Source organism: Mya arenaria, chromosome 9 (genome assembly GCF_026914265.1).
Source record: "Mya arenaria isolate MELC-2E11 chromosome 9, ASM2691426v1".
In the NCBI taxonomy this organism is placed as follows: Eukaryota; Metazoa; Mollusca; class Bivalvia; order Myida; family Myidae; genus Mya; species Mya arenaria.
In genome coordinates, this window is record NC_069130.1 from 65,997,848 (window position 1) to 66,012,499 (window position 14,652).

The 14,652-nt window shown below is 30.9% G+C and overlaps 3 long non-coding RNA genes across 4 annotated transcripts in view; 2 read left to right on the top strand and 1 right to left on the bottom strand.

Moving 5' to 3' along the window:
* The window catches only part of LOC128246849 (uncharacterized), a 26,243-nt gene extending 20,938 nt beyond the window's left edge, over window positions 1–5,305 (top strand). Inside the window, exons 3-4 of the long non-coding RNA XR_008263381.1 lie at window positions 3,160–3,291; window positions 3,655–5,305. This is a non-coding gene — a long non-coding RNA (uncharacterized LOC128246849). The remainder of the gene's footprint in view (window positions 1–3,159; window positions 3,292–3,654) is intronic.
* Window positions 1–8,483, bottom strand: part of LOC128246850 (uncharacterized) — a 13,157-nt gene extending 4,674 nt beyond the window's left edge. For both annotated transcript variants that reach the window (XR_008263383.1, XR_008263382.1), the window contains exons 1-2: window positions 8,350–8,483; window positions 158–307 (exon numbers count right to left, since the gene is read on the bottom strand). This is a non-coding gene — a long non-coding RNA (uncharacterized LOC128246850). The remainder of the gene's footprint in view (window positions 1–157; window positions 308–8,349) is intronic.
* A 32-nt stretch (window positions 8,484–8,515) lies between these two features.
* Window positions 8,516–14,013, top strand: LOC128246457 (uncharacterized). The gene is made up of 3 exons (XR_008263255.1): window positions 8,516–10,812; window positions 12,850–12,874; window positions 13,156–14,013. It is a non-coding gene; the product is annotated as an uncharacterized LOC128246457 (long non-coding RNA).
* The last annotated feature ends 639 nt before the right edge of the window (window positions 14,014–14,652 follow it).

A 14,652-nucleotide genomic window follows, 5' to 3' on the forward strand; every position in this document is an offset into this window, starting at 1 on the left:
GCTGACTATAATAATGCTACCATGGTCATATTTCGATCGCAAATTCGGACTCTATTTGACCTATATTATAAAGAACCCTAAACACAAAACAAAGTCATTTTTGTTGAAAGAAGCAAAAAGATTATGAATTATAACTATTCAAGTACAAATAGCATACTGTCACCCATTCTTTCTGTTTCGCTAGAACTTTTCAGCTGTACTCTCCGATCGCTGTTATTTTGGACCGGCGAGTACCAGTTGCTGGGTTTCTTTCTTTTGTAGGCAGATCTTCCGGAACTTCTCTCTTTGTAACGCCTAGCAACAGTACCTGATTATATCCATGAATATTAAATACTTACTTTTGATATAATAATGGATAAATAATAAAGGGGGCCATAATGAGTAATAGTATGAAAAATCTGATCTTGTTTCAGCAGTTTGATTTCACATCATGTATAGTGACATTGAAGAGGCAAAATCAAAATTGTGACATCTTTACATCAGACTTAGTTCACCAAAAACACTATTGATAACATTAAATTAATTATGTTTCACCACAAACCATTTTGTTATATATGGCGCATATTCATCACCAAAAGAGGTATTCCTAAGTATTATTGTTAACGATCATTTATTACGATGCATAGGTGACGGAAGCTATGTGGCATAAATTCAATATCAAAGAAAGAGCTTGAATTACGTGCAATTTGATACTTTAAGCAAATATTAGTACAATATGATATTTTTTGTTTCTCTTACTATGTTCATAATAGTAAAAATGCTTTTGGAACATGTACATGGCGATTAAAGCATACATTGCATATGTCAGAGGCTGTTTAGGTTCTCATTTTTCATTTTTGTTGTAAAATGAAGTGTCGGTATTAACTTTGAATAACACTGATACGAACACATCAAACAATTGCGGTACTTGACCAGATGGAAAGTAAGAAATTACTACAAATACATTTACAAAAAGCAAGGATTTATTTTAAATAAATGTCATTATTTAAATTGGATATAATTTGATACTATGGAAAAGAAAGTAGAAATGGAGGGACAACTAATAGTTCTCGAGAGTTAAAATAAACGATGGTTATAGTCGTATGGGCAGGTACTGATCAGTGAGATTATAAATAAGTATAGTGGTTATGTGTAATTTATTAGTGCAATATAGTTTACTTAATAAGTAGCAATAACAGCATGACCTTGTATTTTACGCTTTCATACTGCACAATGTTAATACGATCCCTCACTCCAATGGATCCCGCAAACATTTATACTAACTGCTGAAAACGGTACCAAAATAATCATTTCATTCTGCGAGTCAATATAAAATGGGTTTAAGTTTTACAAGCATTTTTATTTTAATTTGCCGTTTCCTGACGGTCTTGGGACATTTTGACTGAAATTTTATACTTCCGTTTTCGGCTATTTTAAGAAACGTTTTGATTGTCAATGACTTTACAAGCATACATTGACGTCTCCTGCATCGGTGGGTATAACTTTTATGAACTATTATGTAGTGTTTCGGTTTTTATTTTTTTTTAAACTAAATCTCGGGTTCAAACATGCTGATTTACATGTCAAAATCGAAAGAGAACACCAATGCATCATCGAAATTCTGAAAATTCAATCATTTTATCTACAAAGTGAAAACATCCAATTGATTCAGTAATCTATCGCATTTTCCCGCAACGGCTATTTATAAACTCATCGTTTCTGAGAGTGGCCAAAAGTAAGAACAATTTTATGACTCATAAGGCATGCAAACTCACAAGCCGAGAGCATCCGAATTAAACCAAGGAAGTAATTCTTGTTTACTTAAAATGCCAACCTCTGTAAATAGTAAATTATTTTGAGTAAAGATTGAGGTAGGTTTATGCATATCATTGTTTTATTAAGTTTAGATAGCTTTTTCTTACGTGTTGTCAATTCTTGTGCATGCAATTTGGTCTAATTTTTTATAACTCAGGTACATTAGTCAGTTGCAATTGTTTATATTTTCAAATTGGATATTGTGATCGGTTTTAAAGAAATCAACAGACCGGGTTCTTTATCTATCTGGTCACTTTCAGTTTTAAAACAAGTTTCTGCTTCAATTTCAAAAAATAGTAAGGCATATTATGATGAAAAGTGAACTTTATCATATTGCAATTTTAATACAACAATCAGGTGACTGCGCAAATATTTTTAATGCTAGACAAGATGTGTGCTTGAATGCTTAAATACTAATTAATGACTAAATGGAAATTTGACAGTTATTTTTATGTGTTCCATTCTAAAACGTAGATAAAAATCGTTTAAGTTATAGTTAATTTGTTCAGCTCCATGCCTCCTCCAATGCTCCCAATGCCAGGACTTGTGCTTGAACTGCTCAAAAATAAACTAATGACTTTATGGAGATTTATTCATTTTTAATTGTTATTAAAGCCATTCCAAATAACTAATTAAAAATATGTCAAGCTGAAGTTCTACAGTCTTTATGCGCATGTTTCTGTCGATGGTATTGCCCGACAAATCCATTTTTATTAATTTAAAAGAGCTCGACAACCAAAACTCTATTAAACAAATTACAACGCCAAGTTTTCATTAAGTGTTTTATTGGTTATATCAATTAAGAGGGTTAATAAAATAATTCAGGCTGCCTTATATATAGGCATTTCACATTTAAAACTAAGAAAGTAATCATTTTTTTAATCTTCGAAACAGTTAATTGGATGCCTTCCAATTGTAATTGGATATAATTCAAAATTGATCACTAAGTAACTAATACTTTGATAATGATGGGACAAATTCAAATCTCAACACATCAATGATTTAACATATTACTTTCAGGAAACATTTTTATGTTCAGCATGCTTTCATTCTACAATCACTCTCTGTAAATATTATTCAACTTTTCAAACATCATTACTCTTTTCAAATTGATTGGAATTTCTGTTATGATATCAGTTAAATTGCTGTCATTTCTTTTCAACTCTGCTGCCATTTTTTTTCAACTCAATGTTGTGTTTGAAATTATTTGAAACTTCATATTTTATTGGCTGTTGTAACTTATTCAACAAAATCTTGTGAGTATATATTTTAACAATTTAGTAACTCTGTAAATTCATGCATGGTGAGTTTTGTTATTTATCGGTATTTTTCCCTTCTTTTTATTTGATCTTTTCTTCCTTTCAGTGAGATATAAAGCCATATCATACATTCATGTCATTCAAATTCAGCCACTCAGAGAGATGGAAAGGATTGCAAAGCTGAGTTTTACTTTCAGTTTTACTCTCACCTGACTTATGCAGATACAGTAACCTACTTGTATGTTCAAATTGTATATTTTTTTCTATCAAAAATATAATATGGTCCTTTATGAGGAATTAGTTGGAAAGAAAAGATAAATTATAGATATCATAAAAGTAATTTGACATACAAAAAGTGGACAAAAAAGTTGAACAGAATGAAGTTTTGAATTAGAAAATCCCTACTTATCTCTGTATGTATGTTAACCGTATTATGATCATATGTGAAAACATGATGTATTCCCTTAACTAATTGTGTTAAAACCTTTTTACACTGTATGTTTACATTTTTATATGTATATTGCCATATGCACTGAATTCATGTAGTTGCTTTTGTATACATGTGTATTGAAATCAAAACATTCCTTTGTTATATCTTTAGGTTCAAGAAAAAAGGCCAAAAAATTCCAACATGGAGCCTTACTAAATCAACTTGGTGTAATTTGACAATTAAAATTCTTCAGAATTCGACGGTGGTTGTACCATGCAGCAGTCATACTACGAAGTGTCTCAGAGATTTCTTTTTCTAAATTCTGCAATATTGAGGTACAGTTTAGCGCAAAGAGGATTAATCTTCTGACAGTTAGAAGTAAATGTTCTTTTAAATTAACATTAACCGTTCCTGCATTTTGATTGATTATAGAGTGAATATGTTTCCATATTAAATGTTGTCTTTTATGTGTAAAATTTCACATGCTATAAATGGTTACAAATACATGAACGCACATTTTGTTTCTTAATATATGCACGTTTTGATTCCAATAATTAAACACTCAAGCGTATTAAATTTGTTTCCTGTTGTTTGTTTCTAAACAATTAGTAGTATGTATTCGTGTTGATAGTTACCATGTCAATTCAGAAAATGAGTAAATTTTTAAACAGTTACCATGGTAGCCAGAGTCTAGTGTTCTAGGGAAACTGTCAATGTTGTCTTAAATTTATTTACCCTTAAAATTTGATGACAATGTCATTCTTATATTTAATTGTTAAGAATTGCTTAGTGGTTTTTAACAATTGTCAGGAAAATCAATCCAAGATATACTTACAGAATTTTCCTGTTTAACATAAAATGATGTTTCTTAGCATTTTTTATTTTTATTGAATGGTTACCATAGCAACTAATTTTTTGTTTGCCTTAAACCTTCCTATTTATAATACTATTCATTGTGAAAATGCAAATGTTCATCAGTGAATGTAAGAAAATAAATGTTCTGTAACTTTTACTTTATTGTTAGCTCATGCTTCAAAATATGCGGCATATTTAAAATTTCCTAAAAATAACAAAAATAATTATCGTGAAATATTCTGCTTAAAACATTATTTTAACTCTGATTTTTAGAAATTTGTATTAAATTTATAGAAAATAAAGAAAACATTTTGTTTACATTTCTTATTTCATTTAAATTCAGAGGTTGTGAATTTGACCTATTTGGCAGAAAAAAAAAATAAAAATGTAAAATTAAAATAGCCATAATTCTGTCAAACTATGATGGATTTTTAAAAGATATGCATATTTGAGTTTGTAATGACCAAACCTTTAAAATGGTATATCACTTGACTATACCACATGAAATTATTTATTTACGTTGTTATTGCTATCAATAGTTTATATAGTGAATAATATTTGATATTGTTTTCCTGTACGTTGAATTAACAATGAATAATGTTTTTATTGCAACAACCAGATTACTTATTGCAATGAGTTATTTGTGACTGTCTATATGTGCATTAATATAACCATTTTTAAGAATCTATTAAATCAATTACATAATGGTTGAACTTTCGGACAGCCTTAAAACAAATGCCTATTTGTAACAATAATACTTTAATAAAGTCCTATAGACTTTCGAACGTCAGTTTATATACATATTTTCCATATCATTTGATTTTCATGGGTTTGTAGTCACTGTAAGGATTTTTCAGAACAACTTGCAACAAATTGCGCTTCAACCAAAACAAAATGATGAAAATAATAACTAAATTGCAAAGCGGAAAACGTGAAAAAAATATATATAATAAAGTCAGAAAAAATCTATGTCTTTTATTTTATCGTATTTGGTCAGTACACAAATTGAACATACTTGTAGTTAGTTAATTGAGAAGACAGAGAGTAATACCACACAGTTTGATAAAACCTAACACATTTCTGTGTTTCAGAGCGCAACAGTTTGTAAATAGTCCCAACAATTGCACAGTAATGATAGAACATGGATTAAATTTCGTGTCTTGGTCAAAAATAAAAAATAGCACATGCTTGATCAGATAACTATCATACATAGTATGTAACAACTTAAGATTCAATTATAGATGTCTTTATCGAAACGTCGTAAATGTGAATACATATCACAAAACAAAAGACTATTAGTAAATACGTGTATAGTAAGTTCTATTTGACAGACATAGTTTGTAACATCAAATCATTCGATGACAAATGGCCAATGTCGTTTTGTTTTCGCAATGCTTGTGGCTAAGGCAAGACCTATAGTTGACTCGTGTGTAATGAATTAATTTATCGTGTACAAAACAAACTCATATAATGGAAGAACGAAGGTTTTAATTGTAGCTCGAACATTGTGAAACACGGCCACAAACTAATCGAGTTAAGATGATAAGTCGTACATAATATGCAAAAGACAGCCTTTTTTCAGAACCTAAACATTTGCGAAAGGTTTCAACAAAAAAAGGAAATATCAACACATAATTCGAGGAAAAAAAGCTATTTTTAAACATAAAAAGCATATCAAAATCTGTTAATTACACTTTTTTCGTATTTATTTCAAAACCAAAAGTCATCATGTTTAAATATTTTTATTGGGCAGGTATAACTTGCAATACGACAACATTCAGTGAAAAAATCAATAGTTTTATTGTAGCAATTAACAACACAATAACAAACGGAATAGAAGTGATAAAATAATCGAAAATAGGACTTTATAGTATAAAGAGCAACGCCTTAATAACGTTAAGTATTCAACATTAATCTTCTGTAAATTTATGAAATGAGCCTGGACTCATTTAAAGCACGCTTGTTAACAACGACGAACTGTATATGCTAAAATGAACAACAAGTTTTCTGATCTATTCTGCTGTGTTCTTTTCTGATAAAGATATTTTAAATAGCAGACATAAGCAGAAAGTGCATGTAATGAAATACGTTTAAGCAAAACTCTCTAGTACAGTTTTTTTTCCCTACATTTTCGAAGTATATTAATGCTTCTTTATTTAATTTATTTTTGGTTTAAGCATTGCCTTTTGTTTGTCTTGTCATTTTACATCTTCTTTTATCTGTTTTCCTATCAATATAAAACTCTCTCATTTTTATGTATGGCAACCACTCCCACTTTTTAGATAAGATTACATGATAACACCATATTTTTTTACATTTAGTGTGTATATGATTTATTGTGTTGTGTAATGCGGAATATTTAATAATAATAAAAAAGGTATATAAAATAGTTTTCATCGTTGACCCTTCTATTACCTTTAACTACATGGCATCCATTTAATGTCAATGGAAGAGCTTAAACACATGAAATTTTACAAGGTATGCAAATGATTGTAAACTATGGTGTTTGTTTGTTAATAATATAGGTTTTATTTGCATTTTAGCAGAACATTTTGTAAAGATTTCAAGAGTGTAGGTTCGTACTTATTAGGCCCATACTATTTAAGAATAGAATGGTGATTAATTCAGAGTCGAAAGCTGTGATTTCTCTATCTAAAAATTAAGTATAAGTGTGTATGTCTATATTAGCTTTTGTATTTGTAACAATTCAAACTCCATTACTGTGTGTAGTATTTCCACTGAAAAAAATAGGTTATAATAGAAAGGTTTGAATGATGTATTTCTTATAACAATATTATATCATACTTATTAATAAAAGTCCATTTGAGTATTTGATTTGTTTCTGTTTGTCTATGTTACCTTAACCTGGAACATAAATGATACATGTATTTGTGTTTCCATTTTACAAACTTATAAAGATGTCTGAATCCTACGACAGTTTCTAGTCATAACAGAAAAGGGTAAACATGTATGAAACAAAAGCGAATGACATTTGCAAAAATGTGTGTAGTGGCAAATAAGTTAGATCGATAGTTGTGTTCATTTTTTAAATTGTGCTATACATATATAATGTTTTTGGAATTATGATGAATGTGTAATAACATTCATTAATGAACATAGTATTTTTGTCATAATTTTGACAATGGTAATAAAATACAAGCTTACACACATTTATATTTTGTCCGTAACAATGCAGTAGGGAAGTAGTAATATTTATATTCAACAAAACGAAAGTTCTTGTTAACTATTGGGGAAAAAACATTTTCACTTTTCAATTAACTATCAAATTGTTTACATTCATATACAAATTCATAGGCAAATGTTTATAACGTTTGATTTATATTTCTCTCTCTTTGATAACAAATTTAAAGCTCCTGCAATTTATTACGAATAACGCATATACATCACAAGTAACGGACATTCTTTGATTAATTTAATTAATTGAATATTGTGTGTTTTTACAGATATTGATAAGGCAAGTTGACATACCATGGTCAAACTGAAAAACCATCATCAAAATTAATGAATAAACAACATAAGAAAATTGTATAGTTAGAAATGCGTTTCATCTATTTAAATGAAACATGATTAGGATATGTGACTAGGTCTAGGTAAAGTCCGGTCGTGAAAAATTATTGATTTAATTTATCCGGAAAAACTCTAACAAATACATAGTTGAAAGCTATGAAGTCTCAATTATTACAATTAATTGAAGATACATGACTGGAAAATCGCTGAAATCAGAAATGGTATTTTAAATATTACACATAAAATAATGTCACAAAATTGCATATTGATCGAATTTTAACTTTGGATAAACAGTTTGATTTTGCAGGTATAGCTTGACAATCCAGAACAATCGGTTACAAAATAAAAAGGTGATATGATTGCAGCAATGTAAAAATGAAAGCAATCCAAAACTGTATAATGTTTTCGCGAAAATATTTTTGAAGACTTTAAAGTGTACAAGATTGTACAATATTTAAAAATATAATCAATTTAAGTACTCACTCATCAGTCGCAGACATTTTATGCAAATGAATGAAGTTAGCCCGAGCAACCGATGTAATTCATCCAAAACATCCGTGATAACGATAAAGTAAGCATTTTTCAACGACAACCTTTCTGTAACTTGAAACTATATGGCGTGCAGTCAGTATCAAAGAAAGGGCTTGAATAACGTGAAATTTGATACCTTTAGCAAATGTTTACACAATTTAACTTTGCTTCTGTCATCATGTTTGTATGAATCAAAATACCTTTGGAACATGTATATGACGATTAAAGCATAAAATTCATACGTAAGGGGATTTTTATGTGCTAATTTTTTAAATGTTTGTAAATTAATGAATTGGTATAAGTACAGCAGATTTGATAGTAAATCTGACACCATATCGGTATGTATCTGTAAACACAGACTTCTATATATCAAAAGAAAGGCTTAGTCTGTAGTTTATAAAGATGCATGTTGTAGTTGTGAATACCGTGGTACAACAATGCTTTCCAAGATGATGTCTAACACGGCCGCTAAAACTTATGCGAAGCTTTAACTATTGCCTACATATTCATAATGACTATAAAATGCAATTAATACAGTCAGAACAACATAATAAGATGCATTTATGCATACAATTACGCTAATTGCATGAGTGCTGAAGTTCTGAATATGACCAGACTATCAAGGGAGGTGGACTATATACAGGGCTTATTTACAGCAAAATTTTCGAGTGGCAAATTTCACGATATCTGGCTGGACTACACTCTGGAAGCTACAGAAAATAGTTTTAAAGGATACAGGCGGAATCATTGGTCTAAGATTTAAAGAAGGTGCTTTGGCACATTGGTTTCTCTCAGCACCATTAGCATCCAGATACTAAACTATGTGCCGCAATGATTTCTGTCACCAAATTGAAAAGAATAGACCACATCATGCAGACACCAAGGCGAAAAAAACTAAAATAGAAACGTGAGCACAATTGTATCAGTGTTTGACAGTTCGTTTGTTTAAGACAAAACGTTTACTCGAAGCGGCGTGTTGTCGGAAATCAATAGCATATATGACCCTAAGGCTTAATTGTTCTTGTAGTATTGCCAGGAAGACTCATTCTCAAAGAACTTGTGCAAAAGACGATTGATTGGGATAAACCTCTCTCGGACACCAAAACGACGCAATAGGAAAACTTGAAAGTATCTACCGAGAGTTTACAGAACATAGAAATACCTTTGATGTACTTACCTGTTTCTCTGAGTGTTACCAGGAGAAAGGAGCTGCTACATGTTAACTATGCTTCAGAAAAACTTATGCTGCAGCTGTCTACTTGTTAGCGATGTCAGATGACGGTACATGGTCTAATTATTTATTCTTGGAAAACCCAAGGTTGCTCCAAAAGGTGGACATAACAATTCCCTGATTGAAACTTTGTGTGGTAGTTTTGGCTGTAGAAGTATTTGATATTGTTTCTGTAAATGTGACCGTCCACTTTGATATTGTCTCATTTTTCACTGACAGCAAGGTTGTTCTCGGATACATTCAAAACAAAACTCGTTGACATATGTTGGCAATAGCGTTGACAGGATTCTGCGGAGTTGTTTTTATAGCAAAACTGATAGTAACCCAATAGACTGTGCTACTACAAACTTTGAGACTTCATGAATTATAGTTGATAGTTTATGGCTTCGTGGTCCAGTTGCAACAATGCTAAACAGGAAGATGTACCGGAATGCTTTCCTTTGATAAATCTTGATGTTAACAAAGAGGTTTGTGCTAAAGTGAACACCTTCGTCACTACCACGTCTGAAAGTTTTTCATTTAGTTCTGGATGTAGCAGAATAGTCGTTGTTATTGCTCTCTTGAAAAATGTAGCTTGTTCTTATCCAAGTCGTATGTCACCTAGTGCTCAAACTCATGACTTCACGATAGACACAGAAACGTTCATTCAACAGCAAGTACAGAACAATGTAAATAAGGAAAGGTTACATTGCTTCATAAACATAAGACAAATTCAGAAGGATAGTTGTATTATTATGGGTTTTGAAGGTGGGTGTTAGGTTGAGAAAAAATAACCTGTCGAACCTTGAAAAACATCCAGTGATTCTTCCAATAAAATATCATATTTCAAAACTTAAAGTGTATTATTTTCATAATCAAGTCAATCATAAAGGGAGAAATATAACCGAAAGAGCGCTACGGTCTGCCGGTCTCAGGGTTGTCGGTTCCAAGAAGTTGGTTTCTTCCATAACATCTTGTTACCGTCAGATCGCTTTTCTCCCGGTCCACCCTGTCCTTATATTGTTGTAGATGCGTTCGGACCTTGGGAAGTTGTGATTCGTCGGACGACAGGAGGCCATGCTTGTAGTAAACGTTGGGTTAATATGTTCACATACCTTGTGATAAAAAGTTGCATATAGAGGTTGTCGAGTCCATGAGTGCTTCTTCTTTCATAAATGCAATGCGTAGATTGATTGCAATCAGAGGTAAAGGAACAAGTTTTGTTTATGGACAATAAAGTAGTTCGATTTTCCTAATTCCTTCTTCCTTCTTCCTTAAGAATTGAAAATAAATAATTGTTTATGTTGATATGTATAAAAAAAAAATCTTTGTTTCGTATTTTCATAACAATTAAACAACTTTGTGAATAAAATAATGCACAAGAACTAGTTCCCTATTCCTAATTCAAACCCGAATAAGGAATAAAAACTTTTCAAGTAATGCATTTTTGTCAAATAACTATGCATTGTCTATTCCAGAGAGTTTTAGTGCTTAAAGTGCTTTTAAAACGCCCCCAAATCCGAATAAGTAACGAAAAATACTCAATTTCAAAGTGCTCTTGAAAAGACAATGCATTTCTTTAAACGTTTTAATAGACCACTCCTGCACAATTATTTTATCAAAAAGTGATAAAACGAGTAAGTGATTTTCTTTACGTTTTCAAGATTTATGTTCCTTATTTTGAGTTTGGTACGTTTTTAAATCACTTTAAGTACTAAAACTGTCTTAAATAGAAATTGTATTTCTGTAAACTTTTTATGTAGACCACTTCTGCATATTTATTATTATTTATATAAAATATGTCTTACTTTAAAAGTTGAAAAATCACCGTTTCTGTTCCTTATTTGAGTTTGAATAAGAAATAATGAACTAGTTCCTAATTCCTTATTCGACTTAGTGTGCGTTATGAAGTACTTGGAACACTCCATCCCGCTCAATAAGACAACGTATTTATTCAAATTATTTGATAAGATCAATGTGCAATTGATATTTCGTCAACAAATAGCATATGAAGCACTTAGAAATTGAGTATTTTTCGTAAATCCTGATCTTTATTCGTTTTTTGAGCGTTTTTATAGCACTTTAAGTGCTAAAACTCTCTTGAATGGACAGTGCATTTCTTAAAAAAATATATAGACAACTTCTGCAAAGTGTTTTTGTCGAAAAGTGATAAAACGAGTAAGTTAACTTTTTGACGTCTTCAAAATTTCTGTTTCATATTCGGAGGTCGGTACATGATTAAAGCACTTTAAGTACTAACACTCTCTTGAATAGACACTGCATGTCTTTAAACTTTTTTATGAAGACCACTTCTGCATAATTATTTGGTCAAAAAATGTCTTTCTTAAAAAGTCGAAAATTCACCGTTTCTGTTCTTCATTCCTTATTCAACTTACTGTGCGGTTTAAGTACTTGAAACACTCTATCCCTTTAAATAAGTTAATGCATTTATTCAAATTAATTAATAAGATCATTTTTTTATATTTCGTCAAAAAACGAATAAATTAAGCACATTGAAATCGAGTTTTTTTTTCGTAAATTCTGTTACTTATTCCGATTTTGGAGCGTTTTCAAAGCACTTTAAGCACTAATATTCTCTTGAATAGACAATGCATTTCTGTAAACTATTTATGTAGACCACTTTTGCATTGTTATTTTCAAAAAATGTATCACTTAAAACATTTTTATTCCTTATTCGAGTTTGAATAAGGAATAGGGAACAAGTTCTTTATTCCTTATTCGATTTTTTTTCGTGCATTATTTTATTTACAAAGCTGTTTAATTGTTATGAAAATACGAAACACATAACAAAGAAGTGATTTGATGCATATCTACAATTATTTATTTTGAATAAGGAATAAGAAACTAGTTACCTATTCCTTATTCGAAAAAGGAATAAGGAATAAGGTGTAAGGAACTTACTTATCGTCCATGTTTTGTTTGAGCAGTGGACGAGTTGTCTTTATAAATTGAGTATTTCTGTGTCGAAGATATTATTTTCAAGAAGTTTCTTTCTGAAAAAGGTTGTCTGCGGTTGTTCAATTTTTCACAACCGCCCCCCCCCCCCCCACTTACCACTTGGGAGGCGTCTAGGAATTGTAGCAATTGATGATAATGATTATCAGGACTATTTTAAATGCCATGTTGTTATGTGTTTCTGCCTAAACCTAAAGCTGGTGACTTGTTATCTTGAAAGATAAAGACGTTCATAGAAACAATTGGCCTCTTTGTGTTGTTTTCAGGGTGTTTCCAAGTAGTGCTCACAAGGTAAGAAAGATAGAAGTTAAGACTTTCAAAGAAGGCAGGTGTCAGACATATCTACGCCCTATTTCTGACTTTATTATGCTGGTTTCCGAGTATTGAGTATACCGTGGCAACCCTTTAAGATATTTCTTTGAAAGAATCATGACATTTACACCTGTTTTAATATGAGACTGTATTGTGGAAATATTGATAAAAGACCATCGATCATATTTGTGCAAAGATCTTGAAAGGTTTGTAAAGACGATTTTTAATTTATTAATATTTTAATGCTTTTATACTTTCAGCTAATTTATACAGTGATATTTTATAAAATATCAGATGGAGGAGGGTATTGTGGACCATAATCTCGGATACATTCAAAAGATATTTTATGCTATAGACGTTTAAGAATTCCGTTTGGACTAGTTCCGAAATATAACCAATTGTGCGCTGAATTAGGGTTAGGTTTAAGGTTATTATGTATGCATATCCATACCAAACTTATCCAGTTTTGTGATATTTACCGATTTTATTTTACCCCATAATGTTTAAACTTCATTAAGTATATGTATATAGATTTTCAAAAAATGAGGGACAATTGTTTTGTCTTCGAGGTGATACAAAAATAATCTATGTGACATTTTTCGACAAGTTTGTGATTTGTTACATATTATAAGTATATCTGTTATTAAACCATCACATGTTGTCGTTTTACACTATGTTTCGGAGCATTAATGTTACTACACACGTGTCAATTTTTATATGGATATACATACAAAAACATATTTATTTGAGTGACATTTTTCGACTTTAATGCGCTTTCCTCTGCAATGGTTTTTGTTGTTTAGTCATCCATTTGATTGGTATTACTCCCTGTGATTGCAATTTGTTTGACAATCGAGTTATGTTTTGCTCGTGTCATTGAAGTTACTACTACCATCGTTCAAAATGAAACACGTACTATTCTAACCACCCTCTTTGTCAGTGTTGCCTCTGTCGTTTCTGTTACCACTACCAACGCCGCTGTTAAAGCTATCGTCATAATCGTTACCTCGTCTTCTCGCAGTTCCCATCCGTCGGTAAAATAATTGAACAAGTAAACTATTTATTTCATCAATTGCATACATTAAACTCTCTGGTATAGTGTAATCAAGTCCCGCTGCTCTTTCTTTTTGTCAGTATTAAATATCATATTCTTTTATCTCATCCAAGTCTTCATCTGTTTCAACATCTATCAAATGTTCATTTATGTCCGCCGCTTTATTAGTATTTAATAAAGTGTCTTACCAATTGTTTGGTCGATATGTTGTTATGGTTGTCTCGACATTGTGTTAAACCATCAAAGTCGATAACCTGACATCATTATAATACTTTATAGTAAGAAATATCTGAAACAATCATATCCTAAAAGAAATGGATATCTTACAGCCTCAGGTGACAATAATGCGTGAACTTGTGTGTATAAAATGAATTGGGAAGACATAATATGTCAACTATCAAATTGCTATTTTAAAAGTGTTAAATATGTGGGTAAAATCACAAAACTCATAAAAAATATTGTTGAAAAAAAGGATAAATGCCGAAAGTTATCCGAGGACAAAAACATCACAAAGAGCTCGAAAAATGTCACAACGCTGCCTATATGTCGAACCTAAGTCGAAACTCAAATTTAACATTGGTCTGTATATCATAACTTGAAAACACTCGATGTAAGAACAAAAGTTGCTTTAATTTAAGCAATAAAAAAGGTTAAATCAATCACCAGCAAAACCAATTAGTCAACAGGATAATTTTAAAGACAT